The sequence below is a fragment of the Sturnira hondurensis genome, unplaced genomic scaffold, assembly GCF_014824575.4.
Source record: "Sturnira hondurensis isolate 20B ecotype Veracruz unplaced genomic scaffold, ASM1482457v3 Scaffold0005279, whole genome shotgun sequence".
In the NCBI taxonomy this organism is placed as follows: Eukaryota; Metazoa; Chordata; class Mammalia; order Chiroptera; family Phyllostomidae; genus Sturnira; species Sturnira hondurensis.
The window spans coordinates 15,158,689-15,181,112 of NW_028077910.1; positions in this window are offsets into that span (position 1 = coordinate 15,158,689).

The window sequence follows — 22,424 nt, forward strand, 5'->3', positions numbered from 1 at the left end:
ATTCTACCACAAATTAGTGAACAATGTAAGTTACTAGATGCCTTGTATCCGCCTGCTTTTCTACAAGTCACACCTCACACTCACATTTCCATTGCTTGGGCCCAAAGGAAAGAAATTGGAGATAGAAGAAGATGTATAATTTATGGAGTATCTGTCAGAGCTTTTAAAATATGGGGATTGTCACAGTTGAGAGAACTTCAAAGATTATTCAATGCACATCTCTGAGTTTATGGATACGGAGATGAAGGCTAGGAAAGTGGATGTACCCTGGCCCAGACTGCTCAGAGGTAGTTAGTGGCAGATAATTCAGACACCTGACCAACGCTCTCTCTGCTCCTCCTCAAGGGTCTCCCAGAAGTCCTCCAAGTTAGTTCAGGCATAATGATCACAAGGGACTCCTGTCAAAAACCTACATTTCTGGACCCTACTCCAGACTTGACAAATAATCTGAACCTCCAAGGTAGAGGAGCCCAAGAATTTGTAGTTCAACCAAGTTTCTCCAGGTGATTCCAATTAAGCAAATCTGGCAATCCCTGCTCTCACTTCATCCTGTTATGTGGCACAGAGCATCTCCTCTGTGCCAAGTTCTGGGCAAGATGCTGGAGTTACAGCCATAATGAAGACAGACACAGTCCTTACTCTCACGATGATTGCCACCTAGAAAGGAAAAGAGACACTGACCTAAGAATTATAAATATGAAGAGTGTTGAGTAAAGTATAAAATACCAGGAGGGGCCAGAAACGCAGCTAGCCTGACCTGGGAAACCTGAGGAAATCACATTATGCTGGAGGCTGCAAAAAGGAGACAGGAGAGTGGGAGAGTATGAGAGTAGGAGACAGGAGAGCAGGATAGGAGTATCTCAGGGAGGACACAGCAGGTCCAAATGACCTCAGGCAAGAGCACAAAGTTAAGACTCCAGCAGGATGTGGGTGGAAACTTGAAAGAAGGCAGCCCAGACATGCCTCCCTCCAGGCCTTCCATCTATCTGTGAGAGTCCCAGGAGGTAAGGAAGTCTGCACCCCAGGAAGTGGGCAGCCCCTGATGAGCATCAGGGCTCATGGTTTGTAAACTCTCCGATGCACTGATTAACGGTCAGCAGCAACACCATGACAGATGATGTTTTTATTTCAGATGTTCTCAGTGCTCTATTTGACACGGCCTTGGGGAGTTTAGCAAAGAAAAGCATTTGCTAAGACATTTTGACTGAGAAGACACTGTCAAACAAAAAGAAGGAAGAAAGAAAAAATAGCCACAGGAGCAAGCCGCAGCTTAACAAAGTGAATGGCAGCAGGAGAAGGCAATTTTGTGTGGTCAGGATAGGGCAACAAAGACTTAAGGGATTTCTTTATGTGATGCTCTGAGCTCACACGCCCGAACTCTGGACCCGCTCACACAGATGGTTTCCTGCAAGACAGATACGAGTGGTCTCTCGAGTGGGACAGAAGAAGCAATTACGTCCCTGGACAAACCGGGTGAAGAATTCTGTCTGTCATTTTTCAGACTTTGTAGTCCTCGAGAAGAGATTTTTTTTTCTTTTCCAAACTAAGTGGGGCTTTGTCCATAGAAAAACACGACACAGAGAGGTTTCTGGATTTGATGAGCAAATCCAAATTGTTAGCAAAGGTTACCTGAGGTAACCTGAGGTAGGACTGAGATAGGAAAATGTGGAGGGAGTGGAAGGGAAGGGGGAATTTTACTATTTATTTCACATATTTCATCATTGTTTAAATTTCACGAAAATACCATGTTATATAATTTAATTTTTTTAATTTGAAAAAAAGTGCCAACTTATTTACTAAAACCCAACCTAAGCAATTTGTTCAATTGTTCAAAATTTACTTTGTGCTTCAGAGATATGTGTAATTCACTTAAATCTACATGCGCCCCCTCAGGTGAGGCTTCACAGTTCAATGTAGCAGGAAGCCTAGCCCAGGAGCCGCGATGATCAATGGGATCCTGGAAGTCGGACAGAAGCATGGGGTCAGGACCAGGGTGCATAACAATCTTCCACTAGCCATTTTGCCCTGTCTCCCCCCGAGCCTCCTCATCAGCACAGTGCCCTCTCCTTACCCTCCTTTTAAATCTCCATTCTGCATTGCCTCATTTCCTCAACCACCCTTCCTTTCAGACCCCTTAGCTGTTTCTTTTTCCCATGGGCAGTGGAAGTTGACTTGCTCCTCTATACCTCCCACCCATTACCACAACCGCATCACACAGGCCAGGGGCCACAGCGACAAGCACAGAGGCCTCCACAGAACACAGGACCTGGAGAGACAGACCGCCATGAATCTGACACTTAAGTGTGTTTGTCCCTGTCACATATGATCCTGGACATCTGGGAAATCCCAAGATTAAAAAATGAAGATTTTAAACATAATTTAGAAAAAAAAAAAGCTCTTGCTTTCAAAAAAGCCTTGCATTTTGAAGAGAGAAATAAAGCATGAACATAATCATTTTAAGGCAACCTGGTATGTAGAAAATGCTACAAGAGAAGAAATAAAGGAAGAGGAAATCAGATGAATTATTTTGGTAATCTTCCACATTTGAATGTTTGCCCGGCACCACTGAGGAGAGGTCTGCAACCCTTTAGAAACCAGGGAGCCAAAGTGTCATGAGAGTCATTGTGAGTTTGTCCCACGACAATGAATAGATTTTTACCCTCCCCCCCGACCTGTTGAAAGGATGGATGTGTTAGACAGAAGAAACCCTATTTCCAGAGTTGCTGCACATTGTGAAATGTTTTCCCACAGGATGCAAGGCTTAATTAATACTTAATACAGCTGATTGCAACGGTTAAGATGTGGCTAGGGTTAAGTAGGGTTCGGTGGGTCATTTAGGAGGCATTTTGGTGTGGTTCTGGAGTGTATAACACTAGAAAGAATAAATAAGCTCCTTTGAATGTTGGATGAAAATTGTGGGCCTTCTGCCCAGAAAAATGAGTACACAAGCCAACAAAATTTTGCCTATAGTTTTAGGGATCGTGAACCTCTGCATCCCATCTATTGACTTCCCAGGAGTCCATGGGCTCCAGGACGAAACGGGCTTCAGAATCAGACACGTATCTGAATCCTGGCTCTCCCACCTCCGAGGAAGGGACTTGGACAACCTCTCTGATTCCGGGAGGTCTCCTCTACAATACTCAAGGTGGTCATGGACCCCAGAGTTGTTGTAAAGACAAATTAAAATGGAACTGATGTGTAAAGCACTGACAGGTACATAGTAAGTAATCAACAAATGCAAGTTTCTATGTAATGATTGTATTATCGAATTCAAGAAATGTCTTCTTTTTTAAAAAAAAATATTTTATTTATTTATCTTTAGAGGGGAAGGGAAGGAGAGAGGAAGAGAAACATCAATGTATGGTTGCTTCTTGTGCATCCCCTGCTGGGAACTGGCCCCTGCCGGGAACTGGCCTGCAACCCAGGCATGTGCCCTGACTGGGAATCAAACCGCAATTGTCTGGTTCACAGGCTCACACTCCATCCACTGAGCTACACCAGCCAGGGTTAAGAAATGTATTCTTGAATTTCAAGTAACTGACTTAATCTCACTTACAAATTATAAAAATAAAAAAGAAATTCAATTTCACTAAGACTAAGAAGTTTCAAACTCCCATCTTAAATGTACACACCACTTGAATCATGGTGAAAGAAAAATTAAATTCAGTATAGGGGGATGCACTTTATGTAAGGTATAAATTAATGAGGACTTACATAAATCAAAACTTGCATAATTCGCAACTAATTTTCTCATTGGAAAAAAATATGAAGTATGAAGGTGCTCACACATAAATCTACAACTGCTGTAGCGTATTTTGCGTTAATGCAGTCTTTTAGTTCCTCATCATTATCTATAATATTTCATAAAGTGCTCTCTCTGAAATTAACAGCACAGTGTATCACAGTATGTATTTGTTTCAGTAGTGTTTTATCACACTTGCCCTTTTTATTCAGTTAGTGGTTTTCAGGCATATTTTTAGAACTAGCACCAGCACCAGTACCACCCATTAATGAATATATGTATGGGGGATTGCCCACCTAAAGATCTGAAGAGGGACCACTGTGAAGCACAATGGAAACACAGCTACCATTTCACTGAAGCTGCCATTTTAGCCTTGAAATTACACAATTCTTGATCTTTTTATTTGAAATATTTGTCTTATTTAGTTTGTACATAGGTACGATTTTACTAGTATTTCATAACATGCTTTTATATGTGCATAAAATGTGACTATGCAGAATCTGAAATAAGAACAAAGGAAATAGAACCTTACAACCTATCTCACAGCTTTAATGAGTGAGCAAGACTGTATGTCTCATGCCTGGTGGTTGTGACACCCCAGGCATTATCTGCATTGTCATTTAAAAGTAAAATCTGCCCTGGCTCATGTGGCTCAGTGGATTGAGTGCTGGCCTGTGAACCAAAGGGTTGCCGGTTCAATTCCCAGTCAGGGCACACACCTGGGTTGCGGGCCAGGTCTCCAGCGGGGGCCATGTGAGAGGCAACTACACATTGATGTTTCTCTCCCTCTCTTTCTCCCTCCCATCCCCTCTCTATAAATAAATAAATAAAACCTTTTTTTTTAAAAAAAGAGTAAAAACCAAGAGATGGCTCTAGTTGCAAAGCAGAAGAAGCAATCTCTGACCTTATTCCACAGGGAGAACATTACTGCTTAGCATCCTGAGACTCTAGAACTCATGCAGAGACAGCTGCAATACTTCCATAAGCGTCAGCTTCGTAGTACACAAGGTTCAGCTGAGGCAGGGCACGATGAAGCAGGAGAAGAGGGGTTGGCAGAAAAAAGAAACATGCTTGAAGAGTTCCCCAGTAGTGTGCCTACAACTTCTGTCTGGCCAAGACAAACAAACACAGTAGTGTATTGAAGGGTTGTATCAATGTCAGTCTCCTGATTATGATATTGTTCTACAGGTATGCAATATGTTCTTCACCATCGAGGGATACTGGGTAAAGAGAATGAGGAGGGATTCTCTGTATTATTTTTTACAACTGCCTGTGAATCTACACTTATCTCAAAAAAATTGGTATTGAAGTGAAGAAGCTAATCAGCTATTTAGTCAAGGAAATAGCTTCAAGGATGTCCATCACTATGCTGTTTATATTAGCAGAATATTGCACAAACTACTTAAATCTCTACTGACAAGGTATTTGTTCATTATAAAAAACTGTCATGTATTAATATATACAAAAGATACTATGCAACCATTAAAATGGCTTTATAGAAAAGCATACACAATTTAAGAAATGTTCACACTATGTTTTCACAGAATCAGATTATAAAACAGTATGACCTCAGTTTTGTAAATTATAAGAAAGAACTGACAGAATAAAAACCAATAATGTTGGTAACGGGTGATTAGATTAGGAATGATTTTTCTCTTTTCTGTTTTTGCAATTGCTAGAATTTCTTCCATGAATACTATTGTCTTGTGTACAGACAGTTACTAAGTTCCCGAGGCACATGAGTTGCTGCAGGACACCACGGCAAATAAGAGACAGGTGGGCCCCTATCTTCCTGGAGCTTCCTTGCTCAGACAGGTAGATACAACCAAACTTCACCTCTGCAAAGTCATGTCCTGGATCCAACCAGTCTCTTTCAGAAGGCTTTCTCGGTCTGCACAGCCTAGCCTCTCAGTGACTGAACCATGATTTCAGTTTGAAATCCATGATCTTTGACTTAGGCTCTGATCTCTGTACATAGTTTCATCTTCTTAGAAGATGAGAGAAATGGAGACCGGGCATTTGTAAAGTATTTCACAGGCTTTGCTTGCACAGCATCACGGAGCCCTACCACAGCCTTAAGAAGGTGAGTTTTTCATGAGCATTTTACAGAGGAGTGAAACAGAAACACAGAGTAACTTGACAATTCGCCCATGGACATAGAGCTGATAGGAGAACCATCATTCAAACTCAGGCCTGACTCCAAAGTTCATGCTTTTTCTATACATATAAACTACTTTCCCATTTACCTGTCAGAAGGTCTCCCGTCTCTTCAGGTTTCCACCTAAGCCTTCGCACTTGTGTTTGGCCACATTTATACCCTCTGGGAAGCCAAACTTCAGACCTAAAAATTCAGACCTCCTGGGAATTGTTGAGATTGGAGGTGGAACCCAGGCAAAAGGGGTTTCAACTGATTGGCTGCTAGCAGCTGGAGACACTGAATAGCGGCTTCAGAAGCAAGGTCAGGAAGCAGCCTCCCACCCCAGCTGCTCCCAAGGTTACATGCACCAAATGGCATCAGGAAGAGTCTGTAAATCCCTGATCTGCTCAGGAAAAGAGCTTCAGATACTTTTGCTTCTCTGCCACTGCTCACCTAAAGGTTCGTTTTTACCTCTTAGGATTCAAGAGGTCTTCGCCAGAGTGTACGTTGCAAACCTGTCTGGGAAGAATTGGGCTGTCTGCCCTGATCTTTTACCTCCTATACTTACTACCAGTCTTGACAAAAAAAAAAAAAAAAAACCCCTCAGCAAAGTCCTGTGTGAAAGTCCAGAAGCTAGTACATCAAGCAAAACTGAACCCACAAAAATCAGTCCAGTGGATAAAAGTAAAATGCAGAACAATACATAAACTGTAATCCTATTTTTGTTAATGTATAAATATGTTTGTCCTTCTAAAACTCACTATGAAAAGCTTCAAACATCACAAAAATGGAATAATACACTTGACCCCTCCACACCTACCTTGAATGATGCTGAGACTGACTGATCAGGGGGTTCAGGTGCTGTCAGACACTCACCCCTCCTGAAGTTCTGCATTTGCCTTGAACTCGGTGGTTTTACCACCGACTGATGAGCACGGGTGGTCAAGCGAAGACCACCCATGATGAACCTGATGCTCCACTTATGAATGGTTTTAGAATTCCTTCTGCATTTTAGCTGAAATCCTTCCATAAGAAACTTTTCCTCCTTAACAATGGTTGACTTCAAGTACAGTGCATACAGGGATAACAGGATAAATGCTGGATTCCTTTCTCTTTACTCATTATTTACTGTTACAGATTAATGAGTTGGTGCCCTAGCAATCTTCAATGGTGACCCATGAGTCTTAGTTTTATTTTATTTTTAGTGTCACTAGGAGTCCATGGGTTTGTTCATAATTTATGTATTTATTCAACTATAGTCTTACAATCATTCTTTCAATGAGATATATATGAAAAAATATAGAAGTTAATGAAGTTCCCAGAGGTGATCATACAGAATCCCTACAGTAAAGTTCTCATCACTAAGGGTAATATGAGTGAATCTGTTTCCTGCAATTTAGGAAGCTTGGGAGAACCACTCTCTCTAAGAGGCAAGGTCTGTTTTTTTAAATAACCTCCACACTGTTTTCCACAGTGGCTGTACCAATTTTCAATCTCACCAACAGTGCACAAGGTTCCGTTTCCTCCACTTCTTGGCCAACACTTGCTGTTTGTTAATTTATAGATAGCCATTCTGACAGGTGTGAAGTGATATCTCATTGTGGTTTTCATTTGCATTTCTCTGATGATTGAGTGACATTGAGCATTTTTTCATATGTCTACCGGCCACATGTCCTCTTTGGAGACATGTCTATTCAGGTGCTCTGCCCATTTTAAAATTGGATTGTTTATTTTCTTGATGTTGAGTTGTGTGAGTTCTTTATAAATTTCGGATATGAACCCCTTATAGGATGTATCATTGATGAATATCTTCTCCCATTTAGGAGGGCTACCTTAAGATCCAACAGTTCGACTTCTGGTATATGTCCAAAAAACCCAAAACACTAATTCAAAAAGAAGAGTGGAAGGACTGTCGCAGGCGTAAGAAGGGGCATGTGCAAACACAGAGGGGAGGGCACCTGCCATGCAGGATACAAACAAGCCTGCTGTGGTTGGAGCAGGGAGTTCAAGGACAGTGGAAGAGGATACACTGCAGAGAAAGGCTAGGGCCAGATCACCCAGGACCTTATAATCCTTCATGCTAAGGAACTTGAACTTTAATGTTGAAGAGGAGTCACTGGATGGTTTTCAAGCAAAGGAGTTGACAAACTTTGCATTTTAGCAAAAAGCACAATGGCTTTCCTGGGAAGCATGATGACAGGAACAAGGCTGGACATAGGGAGACCAGGCAGGAGGGTGCCATAATCAGTCAGGCAGGTGGCTTAGAGCCCCTTTCTTCTGCTTCTTCCCACTGCACTATGAGGGAAAGCACCAGCATTTCTGAAAATAGTATCTGACAATCTGAAAACTCTTACTTTACTCATCTAGCAATAGTCTCTTAAAAACACGTTTATTGAGCATCTGTTATCTTCTGTAGCTGCAATACAGTAGGCACTAGCTACATGTGACTATTGAGCCCTAGAAATGTAGGTAGTCTGAACTGAGATGTGCTGTAAATATATAATACACACCAGATATTAAAGACTTAGTAAAAAAAGAAAAATATAAAATCTCACATTAATAATTTTTACATTGATTACATGTTGAAATACAATCATACTTTGGTACCCGTCAGAACTCATCAAACCTGGTACTCATCACCTTTTGACAAGAAAAAAATGTTGCCGCACTCAGCGCTTGCTCACCATCCATCACACTTGCTAGAACTTGTATGAGTCATGACGCCACTCCGAAAGAGAAAACACTTCATCCATTGTCACTTGTTCGTACCTTGTTGGAATGAATTAATGACGAGTACTGAGGTACCACTGTATTTTAAATATATTGGGTTAAATAAAATACATTACAGAAGTTACTATCACCTGTATCTTTTTCCTTTTTTTCAAATGTGGCTACTAGAAACTATTGAAATACATATGTGGCTCGTATTCATGGACTACGTTATACTTCTACTGGACAGAGCTGTTCCTAGCACTCTTCTGAGCACCAGGGATGCGGTGGCGCGCAGAACCAAGTTCTGGCTCTCAGGAGAACTTACATTCGGTGAATGAGATCACAAGTCAATCTCAAAACAATTAAAATAAGCATGTTGTTTACCATCTATAGAGCCAGTCCCTTTAACAGGAAGAAGTGTTATACAACATGGGTACCTGAGCGTGTTACTGTGGTCACATTAGTACCAGGGACCTGTACAGAGTCCCTGCTAACTCATAGATAGTGTCTTTATATACCCAGCAGAGGCTTAAGGACATCACAGCTCCTGTATAAACAAAGGCCTTACAGTTGAACCTCTAGACACGTGTTGGGATTACTAATAACTGAGCCATCCCATGACACATGAAGTGGAGGCCACAATGTCCAAAGAACCTGTAATGTGAGTGCCACATACATGTAATAAGTTGTGGCTATTACAGCAAAAAAAAAAAAAACCCATCACCCATCACATTAAATCAGTGCCACTAATTGGATTATTATTGCTATTATAATTCTGTTTCTATATGGTTTTGCTAAATTGTTTCAGTTTTTAGTACCACAACTAAAAGTATGAGGTGAGGAACTTGTAATAGGATTTCTGTTTGAACATATTCAAGTAATACTATAATAAGGCTAATTTCATTAAACAATGGAGATAGGCTGTAATATTTTTCCCTGAAAGGAATCCTTGTATTCCTCAAGTTTTAGAACTGCTGCCCTAGACCATGGCACCCATCCTACCCCCTGCACCACCCGCTGCCCTCCATCCATTCCCTCCCCCAAACCCAGGGGCTGCCGGTGGCCTACAGTTTGCTACTTGTCAGCAGCACCTGAACAGCCTCTGTGAACAACAGCCCCTTTCCTCTTCCTGGCCCCGAAAACAGCCATGATACTTCAGGGGCCTATCAACAAGCCAGTCACGGCTCTCCGGGAGAGAAATACGCACCCAGGAGCAATATTCAAAAACATTCGACAGTAGGTATGCCATGGCACTGCCCAACCAACACAGATGCTACCTGTAACGAGCAAGTCTAGCCTTACGACTAAATGTTACTCTGCATGCTCCACCACCTCCCCACCCACCCCCAGCCCTGACTCCTCAGGTGAGGCAGGGCTCCCCGGAGCTCCCAATTGTCTTGCCTGCTACCAGACTCCTCGATTCTCTGCAGGGCTGCTCTAGGCATGTTCATCTCTGCATGACCCCCATTTATGATTCCTGCGAGATTTGGAAACAGCACAGCATAACAGTTAAAATAATTACCTCTGGAGCCGGACAGCCTGCGTTTGAATCTGAGCTCCCACAACCAGCTGAGGTGGACATGGGCAGTTCTCTTTTCCTCCATTTTCTTTTCTGTAAACTAGGGCTAATTATTAAATTATCAGTGGAATTTATATTACATATAAAGAAAGGACTTGAACAATGCTTAACACTCAGTAATGGTTACTACCAGACACCAACAATCTCTCTCCCTTCCACAGTGGAAATAAAATGTGGACCTGAAAGTCCCAAACCCTGCAGAAACTCCTACCCTCCCTGACTGCAGCTTAGCATCCCCAGCTGCCTTCGATTTGGGAAGACTCCGTCTCCAGGGAGTTGGTCCATACAGGCTCCTCCTACCTACATCCACCATGGGGTTATTGGCAGATAAATAGACTTGGAAGCTACCACAGCAGGAGAATCATCTGGCAGTGAAATGAGAGAATTGTTTTGGTACAAGTCAATATATCACCTGCAAATCCATGCGTTGCCATCTTATTAATAAAATTCCAGAAGTCCATAGCTTAATTTCAAAGGAGAGGGTACATGAGGTATTACTAGGCACAAAGTCTTTCAGTCACTTTGTAAACATAATCACATTCTTAGAATGCAAGAAGTAAAAATCACACTAAAGCACTCAAGTGGCCTTGAGCAATGCACCACATATTTGCCTCCCAGTTTATCACGTCCAGTGCAGTGATTTTTACACTTTGGTGGTTATCAAAATCACATGGGAGACAATACACATTCAAATGTCCCAGGTCCTACTCCAACGAGCCCAGACCTTGGGGGGGTTTTTTTCCCATTAGTTCCTCAGGTGTTTGTTTCCCTGTAGCCACCAGAATGTCAGAACCATTGGCTGTAAAGCAAAGAGCTACACAAGGGTCACCAGCCCATTCCCATGCTATAATCCAACAATTCAAGATACCTTAACTTAATACCACTAGCTCATTTTTTCAATGCTTTAATTAATAAAATTAATAAAGACATAAAAATACCAATCTTGTTTAACTAATGCTGTCTACACATACCCTGGCATTTTGAAAAGGTATTTGCATAGTTTATTTTAGACTTGGGGATTCTTATAGCTTTCACACTGTCTCACTCTTACTGAAAGAATGCTTTAAAGTTATGATGTGAAGACATTTAATTAACTTTTAATTGAAATGGCCCCAGGAAGAAAATTATAAATAGTTCATTTGTCTTCACTGTGTTTTCATAAGACAAAGAATCAATGAACAAGAAAGCACACTGAAACTCAGAGCAGAGAATACAGTCCCCAAAAGCAGAAATGCAAGACTTTCCAGAAAAATGACCTAGTGCAAGTCATTCCCAAAAAGTGAGTCCAGAGTTCTAGGAATGAATAATTTCGGTCCTGGTAAGCGTCCTTTAAATACCAGAAATGACCAACTTAATACACTCTCAGATACTACAACTGATTTGGGTTAGGAAGTTGCCAAAATAAATCTTAATATTAAAGGCCATTGGGCAAAATCAAGAATATGATATAGGTACTTAGGTAGAACAAAAAAAACCAATTTCTGAAACTATCTTATTGATAAAATTAAAAATATAATCATCATAACTGAGTGCCTTTTTTGCAATACAGGTATACACATGAGAAGGTTGAAATTCTTTTCTAGGGGGATAACATTTTGCTTAATTGGGGTTCAAAGTTAATCTTCCATATTATTGCGGCAAAAGTACTGCCTAAAAGGAATCAAGACACAGCACCCCAACAGCCACACCCTGGCAGAGCTGGAGGGGACTAGCCGAGCAATTGTTTCTGCTCTGACAGAGAAAGTGAGACTCCTGAGAACACCTGCTCTGATCTCATAGCCACAGAGCAAAGAGAACCTTGGTTCTATGACTTCCCGTTGTGCAGTGCCTCTTTACAAGACTTGTTTTTCTGCTGGAAGAGCTGACTCACGGGCATATTCATCATGTGAAATGTAGTACATAACTTCTAGCATTAAAAAATCACATCCAGAAAAGCCTTTTTTTAAGAGGCCATATTCTGTTTGTTAATAAAATGATGGAGGCGACTGCACATGACTTTGGCCACTAAGACATGGCTGCTCATTATTGCCACATTGTTCTTGTTCATGCACGTAACTGTCATCGCTGGATTGGAAGCATCTTTTTTTAAAAAAGATTTTATTTTATTTTTAGACAGAGGGGAGGGGAGGAAGAGAGGGAGAGAAACATCAATGTGTGGTTGCCTCTTGCACACCCCTAACCAGGGACCCAGCCTGCAACCCAGACATGGGCCCTAACTGGAAATCAAACCAGTGACCCTTTGGTTTGCAGGCCAGTGCTCAGTCCACTGAGCCACACCAGCCAGGACTGGATTGTAAGCATCCTGAGGACTAGGGGTATCTTATTCATCTTTCTGTCCTCAGCACTTGGTATATAGTGAAAGATCAATAAATGTTTGTGTAATTAATCAGCTGTTAAGTAACTAATACCTCATTTTCTGCAAAAAATCTTTTCCACTCCTTCATCTTAATGAAGTGTTGGTCAGATCATTGCCCCTTGCTTAAAACCATTCAATGGCCTACACTGTACTTAGAACAAACCCACACTCCTCACCCTGGCCTACGAGGCCCTTCAGGTCTGGCCACTGCCTTGTTTTCACTCTCTCCCATTCTGGCCATGTTGACTCTTTTCCATTCACCAGGTGCCCCAGCTTTATTCCTGCTCTAGTGGTTTTGCAAAGTCTGCTCCCTTCACCCACGACTCTGCGCCACCCAATCCTCACATGCCTTTTCTTGGGTTCCCCATCCCCACCCTGCACCACTATCACTTATCGCTACCCATATTTTCTCATTTATTGATGTGTTCTCACTTGTACGTGCGTGAGCTCCAGGAGAGAAGGGGCCTTTGCTGACTTGTTCACCACCACCATACCTAGCTCCTCACTCAATGTCTTACACATAGAACACACTCAAAACTGTTCGCCAAATAAATAAATGAATTCTTCCAGGATTCCTCTATCTTTTTCCCAACTATATGCATTTAATACAACAAATATTTTTTGAACAAATAAATTAAGACTGAATTTCTTCTTCTTGACTCCAGGGTGGGATTTTGGCTTGAATGAAACGTAGTAATTGGTTAGAAATACGGGTGTAAAGACGTGGTAGGAAAATCAGAAAGAACCAAAGACAAAACTGATGACACTATTGTGTACAATGTAAAGTTGCTTAGCTTTCCAATTTGTTTTCATTTTAGCTTATGTCCCTTTAAACCAATGCCCCCAAAACTACAGCCTCCAACTGGCTGGCACATCAATTTCTGACTTTAAAACCACTTCATTTCAAGCTTGATGAATAGCTTTTGTCACTAAGTAGAGTAATTAAGGTGTGGTATTGGCCTTCGCGAGGCTAGGCTGACATTGCTTTCTTTTCACTGTTTTGTTACCTGCCTGTGGATTTGGCAGAGCTCAGAGGAAGGCTCGAGGCTGAGTTATGTACATTCTCTCCTGGCAGGAGCTTTGTCAGGAAAATATATCACATCCCTCTACAAAGCCGCCTCTGCTTTCCAAGACCCAAGACAGGCCTGCCCAGCGCATGCCTCCAAGCTCCTCTCTTCATCTCCGGTGGCCACTCTGTCACTGGCACAGTTTGCTGCCTAAGTGAAACGGATGGACTATTCCCTATGTGAGATATTCATGCTTAGTCTTACTCTCCACAAGTGGTATTTTATTAATAATTCAATATAAGTTTTAAGACAAATGCTTCAGACTACTAGAACTGCCATGTTGTAGAGGAGTAAAGAAAAGCTAAGGAGCTCAATGCACCTTGCAAAGCACAATCGGCATAGCGCGTCCAAGAAACAAACAGCAAATCAAAGGGGATCACAGGTTGTCACAGCCAGATCCTAACTTAAATAGTCAACCATAGCATGTTATGGATGGTGAAGTTAGTCCCAGAGAGATGAATTTACTTTATAATAATCCCACAGCTAACCCGTGGTAAAAGACTTACTTGTTCATCTGAATGTTAAGAAGACCAGGGTTTAAGAACTTGTATCCAGCCAGATAGAAGAGTCCCATGTAGGACTAGTTTTGCTTCTCTGTTGGGTCCATAGATTCAAATAATTCCTTAGGTTCTAACCAACTGCATCAGGATTCAGAACAGGAATAACAAAAAATCCGTATTGACAGTGATGCTTTAGGTGTCAGGCCTGAAACTGGAGTTTCACATCCAGTATCTCCCTTGAGATGTCTTAAAAGGACCCTTTACTAAATCAGAATATCTCAGTGGGAAGGGGCTAACTGGTTCATCCTGCTAGAAATTAGTCAAGGACACGTCACTTACACCAGACTTTCGTGCATCTTGAGGTCTCTGGATTGGAGCCAGGTGAGAGGAAATCACCTGACATGCACGTGAGCATCTGCCTCAGAGACGCAGTGACAGCCCGATTACAACCTCGACTGCTAACAGTCTCCACCCTTCCTCATTCATTCTTCTCTTTCATTCTTCACCGTAGAGGGGAGAGAAAGATAGAGAATGAAAGAGCATACCACACCACCTCCTCCACTGTAAGTGCCTGTGTTTATGTCCTTAGCAGAAGAAGAGGAACAAGTTTGACAGTGAATTAGCCAATAAACTTTGGCTTTATATTGGCCACGACTTGCTCATATCTAACTATGAAATTGTCCTAATGCCTGAAAGTGACTATAAAGCAATGGGTGCCACCTGAGATGTTGCCAAGAAATGTAAGAGAGCCAATAATGCTTCAGAAATTATTACTGGGTTGGCCAAAAAATCTGTTTAGTTTTTTTCTGTAAAATAAAATACACATTTTTCATTTTCAACAAAAACTTTATTGATCTGGATACTGTATTTCAGCAATCTCCCACTATTGGTTCTAGAGGATAGAGGCCAGGAGTGCTGCTAAACATCTTCCAATGCATTAGACAGTCCCATAGTGAAGAATTATTTGGCCAAAATGTCAATTGTACCAAAAAACTTCGCAAACTATTTTTGACATGTTCATCAGTCATGCACCTTCTCCATACAACAAATAAATCTTTTTTTCCATTTCAGTTGCATTTCTACCTTTCTTGAAATAATAAAGCATAATATGCCAAAAATGTTACAGATTTTCTTCCATCTTCAATATTAAAATGGCTACAAAAATTCACCAATTTTTTTAATGCACACTGATATGACAGCTGTCACAATACAATCTAACAAAATTGTTTCAAATGAAGCAATTGTCTATAACATCTTAAAGACAACTAAGCACTACTAGAATCATCTTACCAAATGAACTTTTTGGCCAACCCAATACATAAGTATGGGTGGAAGTCAGGAAGTATCAGTGTGGAAAGACTAAAAAGGTAGACACAGGAAAAGTGTGAAGCTCATAAAGAATGTACTCTGCTCTGTAAATAGCTTGGACTGTACCCTATGGGTATTCATGAATACTTAAAGCATCTTTCTTAAACAAATGACATCAGCTTTACCTACAAATCAACGCATATCTATTGTGGACCTACAAGATGCTGGGCTCTACTCTAGGAACTGGGGATACATCAATGGGAAAAAAACAGACAAGCCCTGCCCTTGGGAAGTTTACATTCTAGTTGGAGACAGATAACAGATAATAAACATAACAAGTAAGTGTTTAATGTCTAGTATGTTAGAAACTGATTAAGTGTTATGGAAGAACATAGAGGAGGGTACAATGGATGGGAAGTGCTAAGGCAGACAGAAAGATGGGGTCAAATTTCATCATTAAATTAGGGGGCCAGTGAGGGAACATTGAGAAGGTGGCATTTCACCAAATACTTAAATGAAAAGAGGGAGTTGTTAAAAAAATTCAGCCAAGTAAATTTGAACCTCTAATTGGCTTTACTAAGCAATTTATGAACTGGTCAGCATCTCGTATAGCACCTAGGAGGGTCCTCAGAGGAGAAATACAAAATAGAAGGGTCTTGTAGGAAGAAGCATGAGACAAGGGAGCTATTAACAAAAGAAAAGATTATTCTTGGGCTAAGACATCTTTTCTTTAGAGGAAGAGAATGAGATTGGTTTTTATCATGTCAATTGCCTTTTCTTTCTATGGGTGATGGAGGGGGGCCACAAAATAGATTGCCTTTGATCAGAAAATTTCAGACTAGTTAGTAAAGATTATGTGTCTGTGAGAGGTTGAAACTACAATCAGATCAGGTATTAAATCTAACTTTGGTATCTAACTTTTAGCAAGCAATGTGAGGCCATTTGGGGCCTGTAGGTTTCTGTAACAGTTAAATTTGGGGACATCTGAGAGAGTATTCAAGGCAGAAGAGATGTTTAGTTCAAAGGCCACAAGGCAGGACGCTGCCCAATGAATTTTAAAAATAGCATGGAGGCTAGTGTGGCTGTACCAGAGTGAAAGGAGAAAAGTAAAAGCAAGAGTCAGATAGGGCCAGATCAGGTAGGATCTCAAAGGCCCACGAAGGACTTTGACTTTTATTCTGAATGGCCTAGTGAGACACTTTAGATTTATAAATGCACAAGGAAGACGTAGGGAAATATCTTGATCAGAATTATTTTTTTAAAGAATCACTCTGGTCAGAGAAAGATAAATATCATATAATCTCACTTGTATGTAGAATCTAATGAACAAAATTAAGTGATGAACAAAATAGAAACAGAGGTAAGGATAAATGGAACAGACTGAGAGTAGTCAGAGAAGAAGAGGGCGAGGAACTGCATGAAAGAAGGTAAAGGGATTAGCCAAAGAACATATACACATAACCCATAGACACAGACGACTGTGCGGTAATGGACAGAGGGGTGGGGCAGGGGCTTGGTGGAGACAGGCAAAGATTGGGGGTGGGGTGGGGTAAATGAGGACATCTGTAATAAGGATCACTCTGGGTGCTGGACTGAGAATAGACTGTTGTGTGAGAGGGGACAAGGTAGAAACAGAGAGGGAATTAGTAAGTAATTGCAATTATTCAGGAGATTATTTATTTTAAATAGCACTCTAGAGACAATGGGGAGACGGGAGTAGACAGGAGTGTGACTGAAGAGATCAGGATCAGTTAGGAGTCCGTTGCAACAGTCCAGCCATGAAATGGCTAAGACCTTCAGTAGTTCTGTTGGTGACAAGAATCTTTCCTGGTGTTAGACCAGTGGAGTCAGACAGGACCTTGATTGTACCACATCAGTACTTGAGTTCTAGCAAAGAAAGCATTCAGAATCAATACTCTAGTTATAAGAGAAAGTTTATTTAGAAAGTCACAGAGGTGGAAGAAGTGAGCTGTAGAAGAAATGGGCTCAGGAGAAAAAGGTAGAGGCAAAAGAAAGACCCCTGAAGCTTAGGAGAAAGCAAATTACATTTGAAAGGAAGATTTGAGTGGATATGATCTAGGGAGCAAGAGCATGCTGGGTTCTTAGTCTTGAGGGTTTCAAAGGTGGAGATTTTAGGGGAGGTGTCAGGGTAGCATCTCAATAGAATATTCAACAGCTTTCCAGGTGGGTCCTTTCAGGATCATGATCTCCATTGATTGGGAGGCACCAGGAAATGAAGTCATTAGCATGCAGCTGGTTCTGACGTCAGCCATAGCATCACTTGCCTGGTTTTGCTGCTTTTCTGGGCCTGGAGCTGAAATATAACTGAGGCCTGGATGTTATCCCTAGAAGTTAATGCTCGAGGGAGTGGCTGTACGGGGGCCCACATGGAAGTCACATGAAGCTACTCTTTAGCCCCTTGTGCCTCCCCCAAGGGGGTCTACCACATGACTAGCAACATGCCAGGAGAGGAAAGGTCAGGGGTGGGTCCAAGCCATATGACTAATATGAAAGGTCAGGAGATCTAAACCACATGACCAGAGGTATGTTAGGGGTGAAATGGTTACCCTGAGGGCAAGATCCTTGTTTTCTCATTTTTGTCCAAAGCTAGGCCCCCAGGGCTTTCCACTCTGGTGACATTCTATACCTGGACTATTGTCCTCGCTCTGCTCATGTCTGCCTGCCTGCCACAGTGCTGACTTGCATCTATAGTCATTTATACTAAAACACAATCAATTTTGCAGAAAGAATGAACAAATTGAAAGTACCAAAAATTAAGACCCAAGTAAAGGAAATTAACAGATATCCCATCAGAGGGTGTGTCTCAACGTCACACACATTCAAAACAATTATGAGTATATTTAACCTGTAATTCTAACCCAGTGCCACATATAAAAGATGCTCAAAAGTCTACTTTTGGACTTTCTTATGCCTGAAGAGTTCATTGCTACAGGTTGTGCCCTTGCATAAACAATTAGATTACTTGGAAAAATATATAAAACAACTTTTCATCAGGGAATAGATCAGGGCTATGATGTCAAGGAGAAGGGAAAAAAATGAGAAAAATGTTGTTTGCCCAGGATTATTGCCTGGAGATATCGTCAAGTTGCAGCTCAGAGAACAGGAACTCAAACAGAGCCTGACAATCTCATTTAGTTGAAGAGACAAAGATCAGAGCTTAGATCATCCATGGTGAACAGAATTTGTAGGTCAGAATACTGGAGAGGAGGGAACTAAACAGAAAAAAAGCTCCACACATCTTCAAAGTAGTCCCCTCAAGCCTGTGGCTAAGTACTGATCTGCGCTTGCCTAAGGCAAACCTCCATCAGGCTGGAGAAAGAACTCCCTAAGAGCAATAGCCTGAACATTTCCAGGAAATCATGCAGTAATGGGACTAGCTCACATTCCCACCACTCAGAGTCGATAAACTTCATAATACACGGAGCATTAATTAGAATCTTCAAGAGTCATGCCTTAGTACTGTGGGGTAAATTAGGCTGGGAGTAGACTGCTCAGGACCTCCAACAAGAAAACTTAAAAACAAGCTTCAAAGGGATCAAACTGACCTGCAAATGCAAAAACAAAGTCCAACATTCTTTAAAGGACTACAACAATATCTAGCATTAAACAAAGTAAAATTCAGTGTCTTGAATCCCATAATAAAAAAACTAGGCATGTAACAAATAAGAAAAATATGACTTATGACAAAGGACTCTATCAATTAATTGAAACAGAGCCAGAAATTAGAGAGTTGATGAAATTTTCAAAAGACCCTAAAAGCATATCATTAACATGCTCAATGATGTAAAGAAAAACAAGACCACAATTAGCACAGAAACAGATGATATCATACAAAAACACTCAGATGAAAATTTTAGGTAATCAATAGAATATATGACACACAAAAATGCATTAGATAATATTAGCATCCAATGAGACACTAGGAAAGAATATATTAATGACATATCAGTGAAAACATCAGAGAAAGTAATAGGAATTATCCAAAATAAAGTGTACATACACACATGCTCAGAAACAAAAGACTGAAGAACAAAAATGAAAAGACTTCCAGTTTGAGGAAAAGATAGTAATTTGCACATTGAAGAGATTCAGAAAACCTCAAATAGGATAAACTCAAGAAATCAAGCTCAGACATCTCATAGTCAAACTGCAACCAGACAAAAATCACACATTATATATAAAAGACCTGTGAGTTAAATGACTACAGATTTTTCACCAGAAACTACAAAAAGTTAGAAGAGAATGGAACAACTTAGCATAGCTGCATGTATAACCGTTAACCCTAATTCTACCAGAAATATTATTCGGGAATAAAGGTAAAATAAAATAATTTTGAGACTAAGGAAAACTAAGAATTTGTTGCCAGAATACTGCAAAAAAAAAAAAAAGAAAGAAAGAAATGCTCAAGAAAGTTGTTCAAGATGAAGAAAAATAATGTTAAAGGAAAAGATGGAACTTCAAAATGAAAGAATACTAACAAAAATGGTAATTATTTGGATAAATATAACAGATTATTTTTATCTTCTTAAGTTCTTAAAAATTTCTGTGACTGGACTTCCGCCAAGATGGAGGCATAGGTGGAAACACTGTGCCTTCTCCCACAACCAAGTTTGAATACAACAAAGGTTTGGAGAACAAGGACACACCCAAAGACCAGGACATTGAATTATACGGAAGTCCGACAACTACGAACCGTTCAACGGGGATGGTAAGAGGGACGAGCCAGCAGCGGAGCAAGGTCGGGCAGGACAGATCCCCTGACCTAGGCGAGCAGGCAGCCCAGAACCAGTTGGGGTGTGGGGCAGACTGACCGTGGTCGCACATTCGCGCACAGTGAGACGGACCACGCAGGCCCCAGGGGGCGAACCCAGTGGTGGAGGGCTGATGGCGGTGGCACACTCGCGTGCAGTGGAACGAAACGCGTGGGCCTGGTAACGGTGGTGGCTGCGGCGCCGGGACTGAGGCGGCAGGTGGCAGACGGGAAGCTATTGACCCTCTTTGACCCTGCCCCCACATACAACGTCACAACCCAGCGACTTAGTTCCCATGTTCTAGTGAACACTTTAGGGCTCTGATCCTGCTACAGAACAGGCACGAACAGCCCAAAAGATGGTGCAAGAAGAACTCAAAGTCCCAGAGCCAATAACTCTCAGCGACCGAGAAATTGCCAGCCTCTCAGAAGCACAATCCAAGACACTATTTATCAGGATGCTCACAGAACTGGTAGATTATAGTCACAAATTAGAGGAACAAAGTCACAAATTAGAGGAACATATGAAGGCTAAACTAATTGAAATGAAAGGAGATGCACAGGAAACCAATAGTGATGGAAAGGAAACTGGGACTCAAATCAATGGAATGGACCAGAAGGAAGAACAAAACATCCCACCAGAAAGGAATGAAGAAATAAGAATTCAAAAAAATGAGGAGAGGCTTAGGAACCTCCAGGACATCTTTAAACGTTCCAACATCCGAATTATAGGGGTACCAGAAGAGAAAAAGAAACAGCCACGAGTGGAAAACGTATTTGAACAAATAATAAAGGAGAACTTCCCCAGTCTGGCAAAGGAAATAGACTTCCAGGAAATCCAGGAAGCTCAGAGAGTCCCAAAGAAGTTGGACCCAAGAAGGAACACACCAAGGCACATCATAATTACATTAGCCAAGACCAAAATGAAGGAGAGAATCCTAGAAGCATCAAGGGATAAGGGGACAGTCACCTACAAAGGAGTACCCATCAGACTGTCAGCGGATTTCTCAAAAGAGACCTTACAGGCAAGAAGGGGCTGGAAAGAAGTATTCCAAGTCATGAAATCCAAAGACCTACAGCCAAGATTGCTTTATCCAGCAAAACTTTCATTTAGAATGGAAGGACAGATAAAGTGCTTCTCAGATAAGGTCAAGTTCAAGGAGTTCATCATCACCAAGCCCTTATTATAGGAAATGCTAAAGGGACTTATATAAGAAAAAGAAGATGAAAAATGTTAACAGTGAAAGGACAGCAAACACACAGTTATTAACAACCACACCTAAAACAAAAGCAAACCAAGAGGACAGCTAGATCAGGAGTGGAACCATAGAAATGAAGAACACATGGAGGGTTAGAAACAGGGGGGGTGGGAGGGGAGAAAGGGGGAGAAGGTACAGAAAATAGCATAGATGGTAGGTAGAAAATAGATAGGGGGAGGGCGAGAATAGTGGGGGAAATACAGAATCTAAAGAACTTGAGACACGTGGTTATAAACTAAGGGGGGGAGAATGGTGGGGGAGGGAGTGTGTGGGTGGAGGGGAATGAAGGGGGGGAATAGAACAACTGTAATGGTATAATCAATAAAATATATTTTAAAAAAATAAAAAAATAAAATTTCTGTGACTGATAAAAATAAAAATTATGTGGAAAAGCCTAAAGAATCTACAAAAAAGTTCCTAGTTTTACATTTGAAACTAAAATATAATTAGAAAATTATGATATCCCATATTAACTAACAAAGGATAAAAATCATATCATCTTAACTAATGCAGAAAAAGCATTTGATACAATTCAATGCTTATTAACAATTTTTTTTACATATTAAAAGTAACAGCTGTGTTATTTAACTCAACAGAGAAATACATGCAAAAACACCATCTCAGGTAACCCTAAGAAGATGGCTGTAAACAGTAAACCTGTGACAGCATGAGTGTAATAAGTTGGGTCATTCACTGAGTGTTCCTCTGTAGTGGGAGGAGAGAAACGACCGGGTCACACAAGCTCTCCCCAGAAATGTTCAGTCCTAGCACCGGTCAGAAATGCTGACAAGGATGAATCCGGTTCCACTTCTTCAGCATCTGACATTTACTGTACCTACCAAGGAGGGGATGAGGGGAAGGTTGCAGGTTGTGTGAGGAATGAGCAACTGTTTTTTGGGGGGGTTGTTCATCCTCACACTAGTTGTGCTGTTCTACAAGTTAACAAGTAACTTAATGTTCTAAAATAGCAAAGGCAATCAAAGCTCATACTCC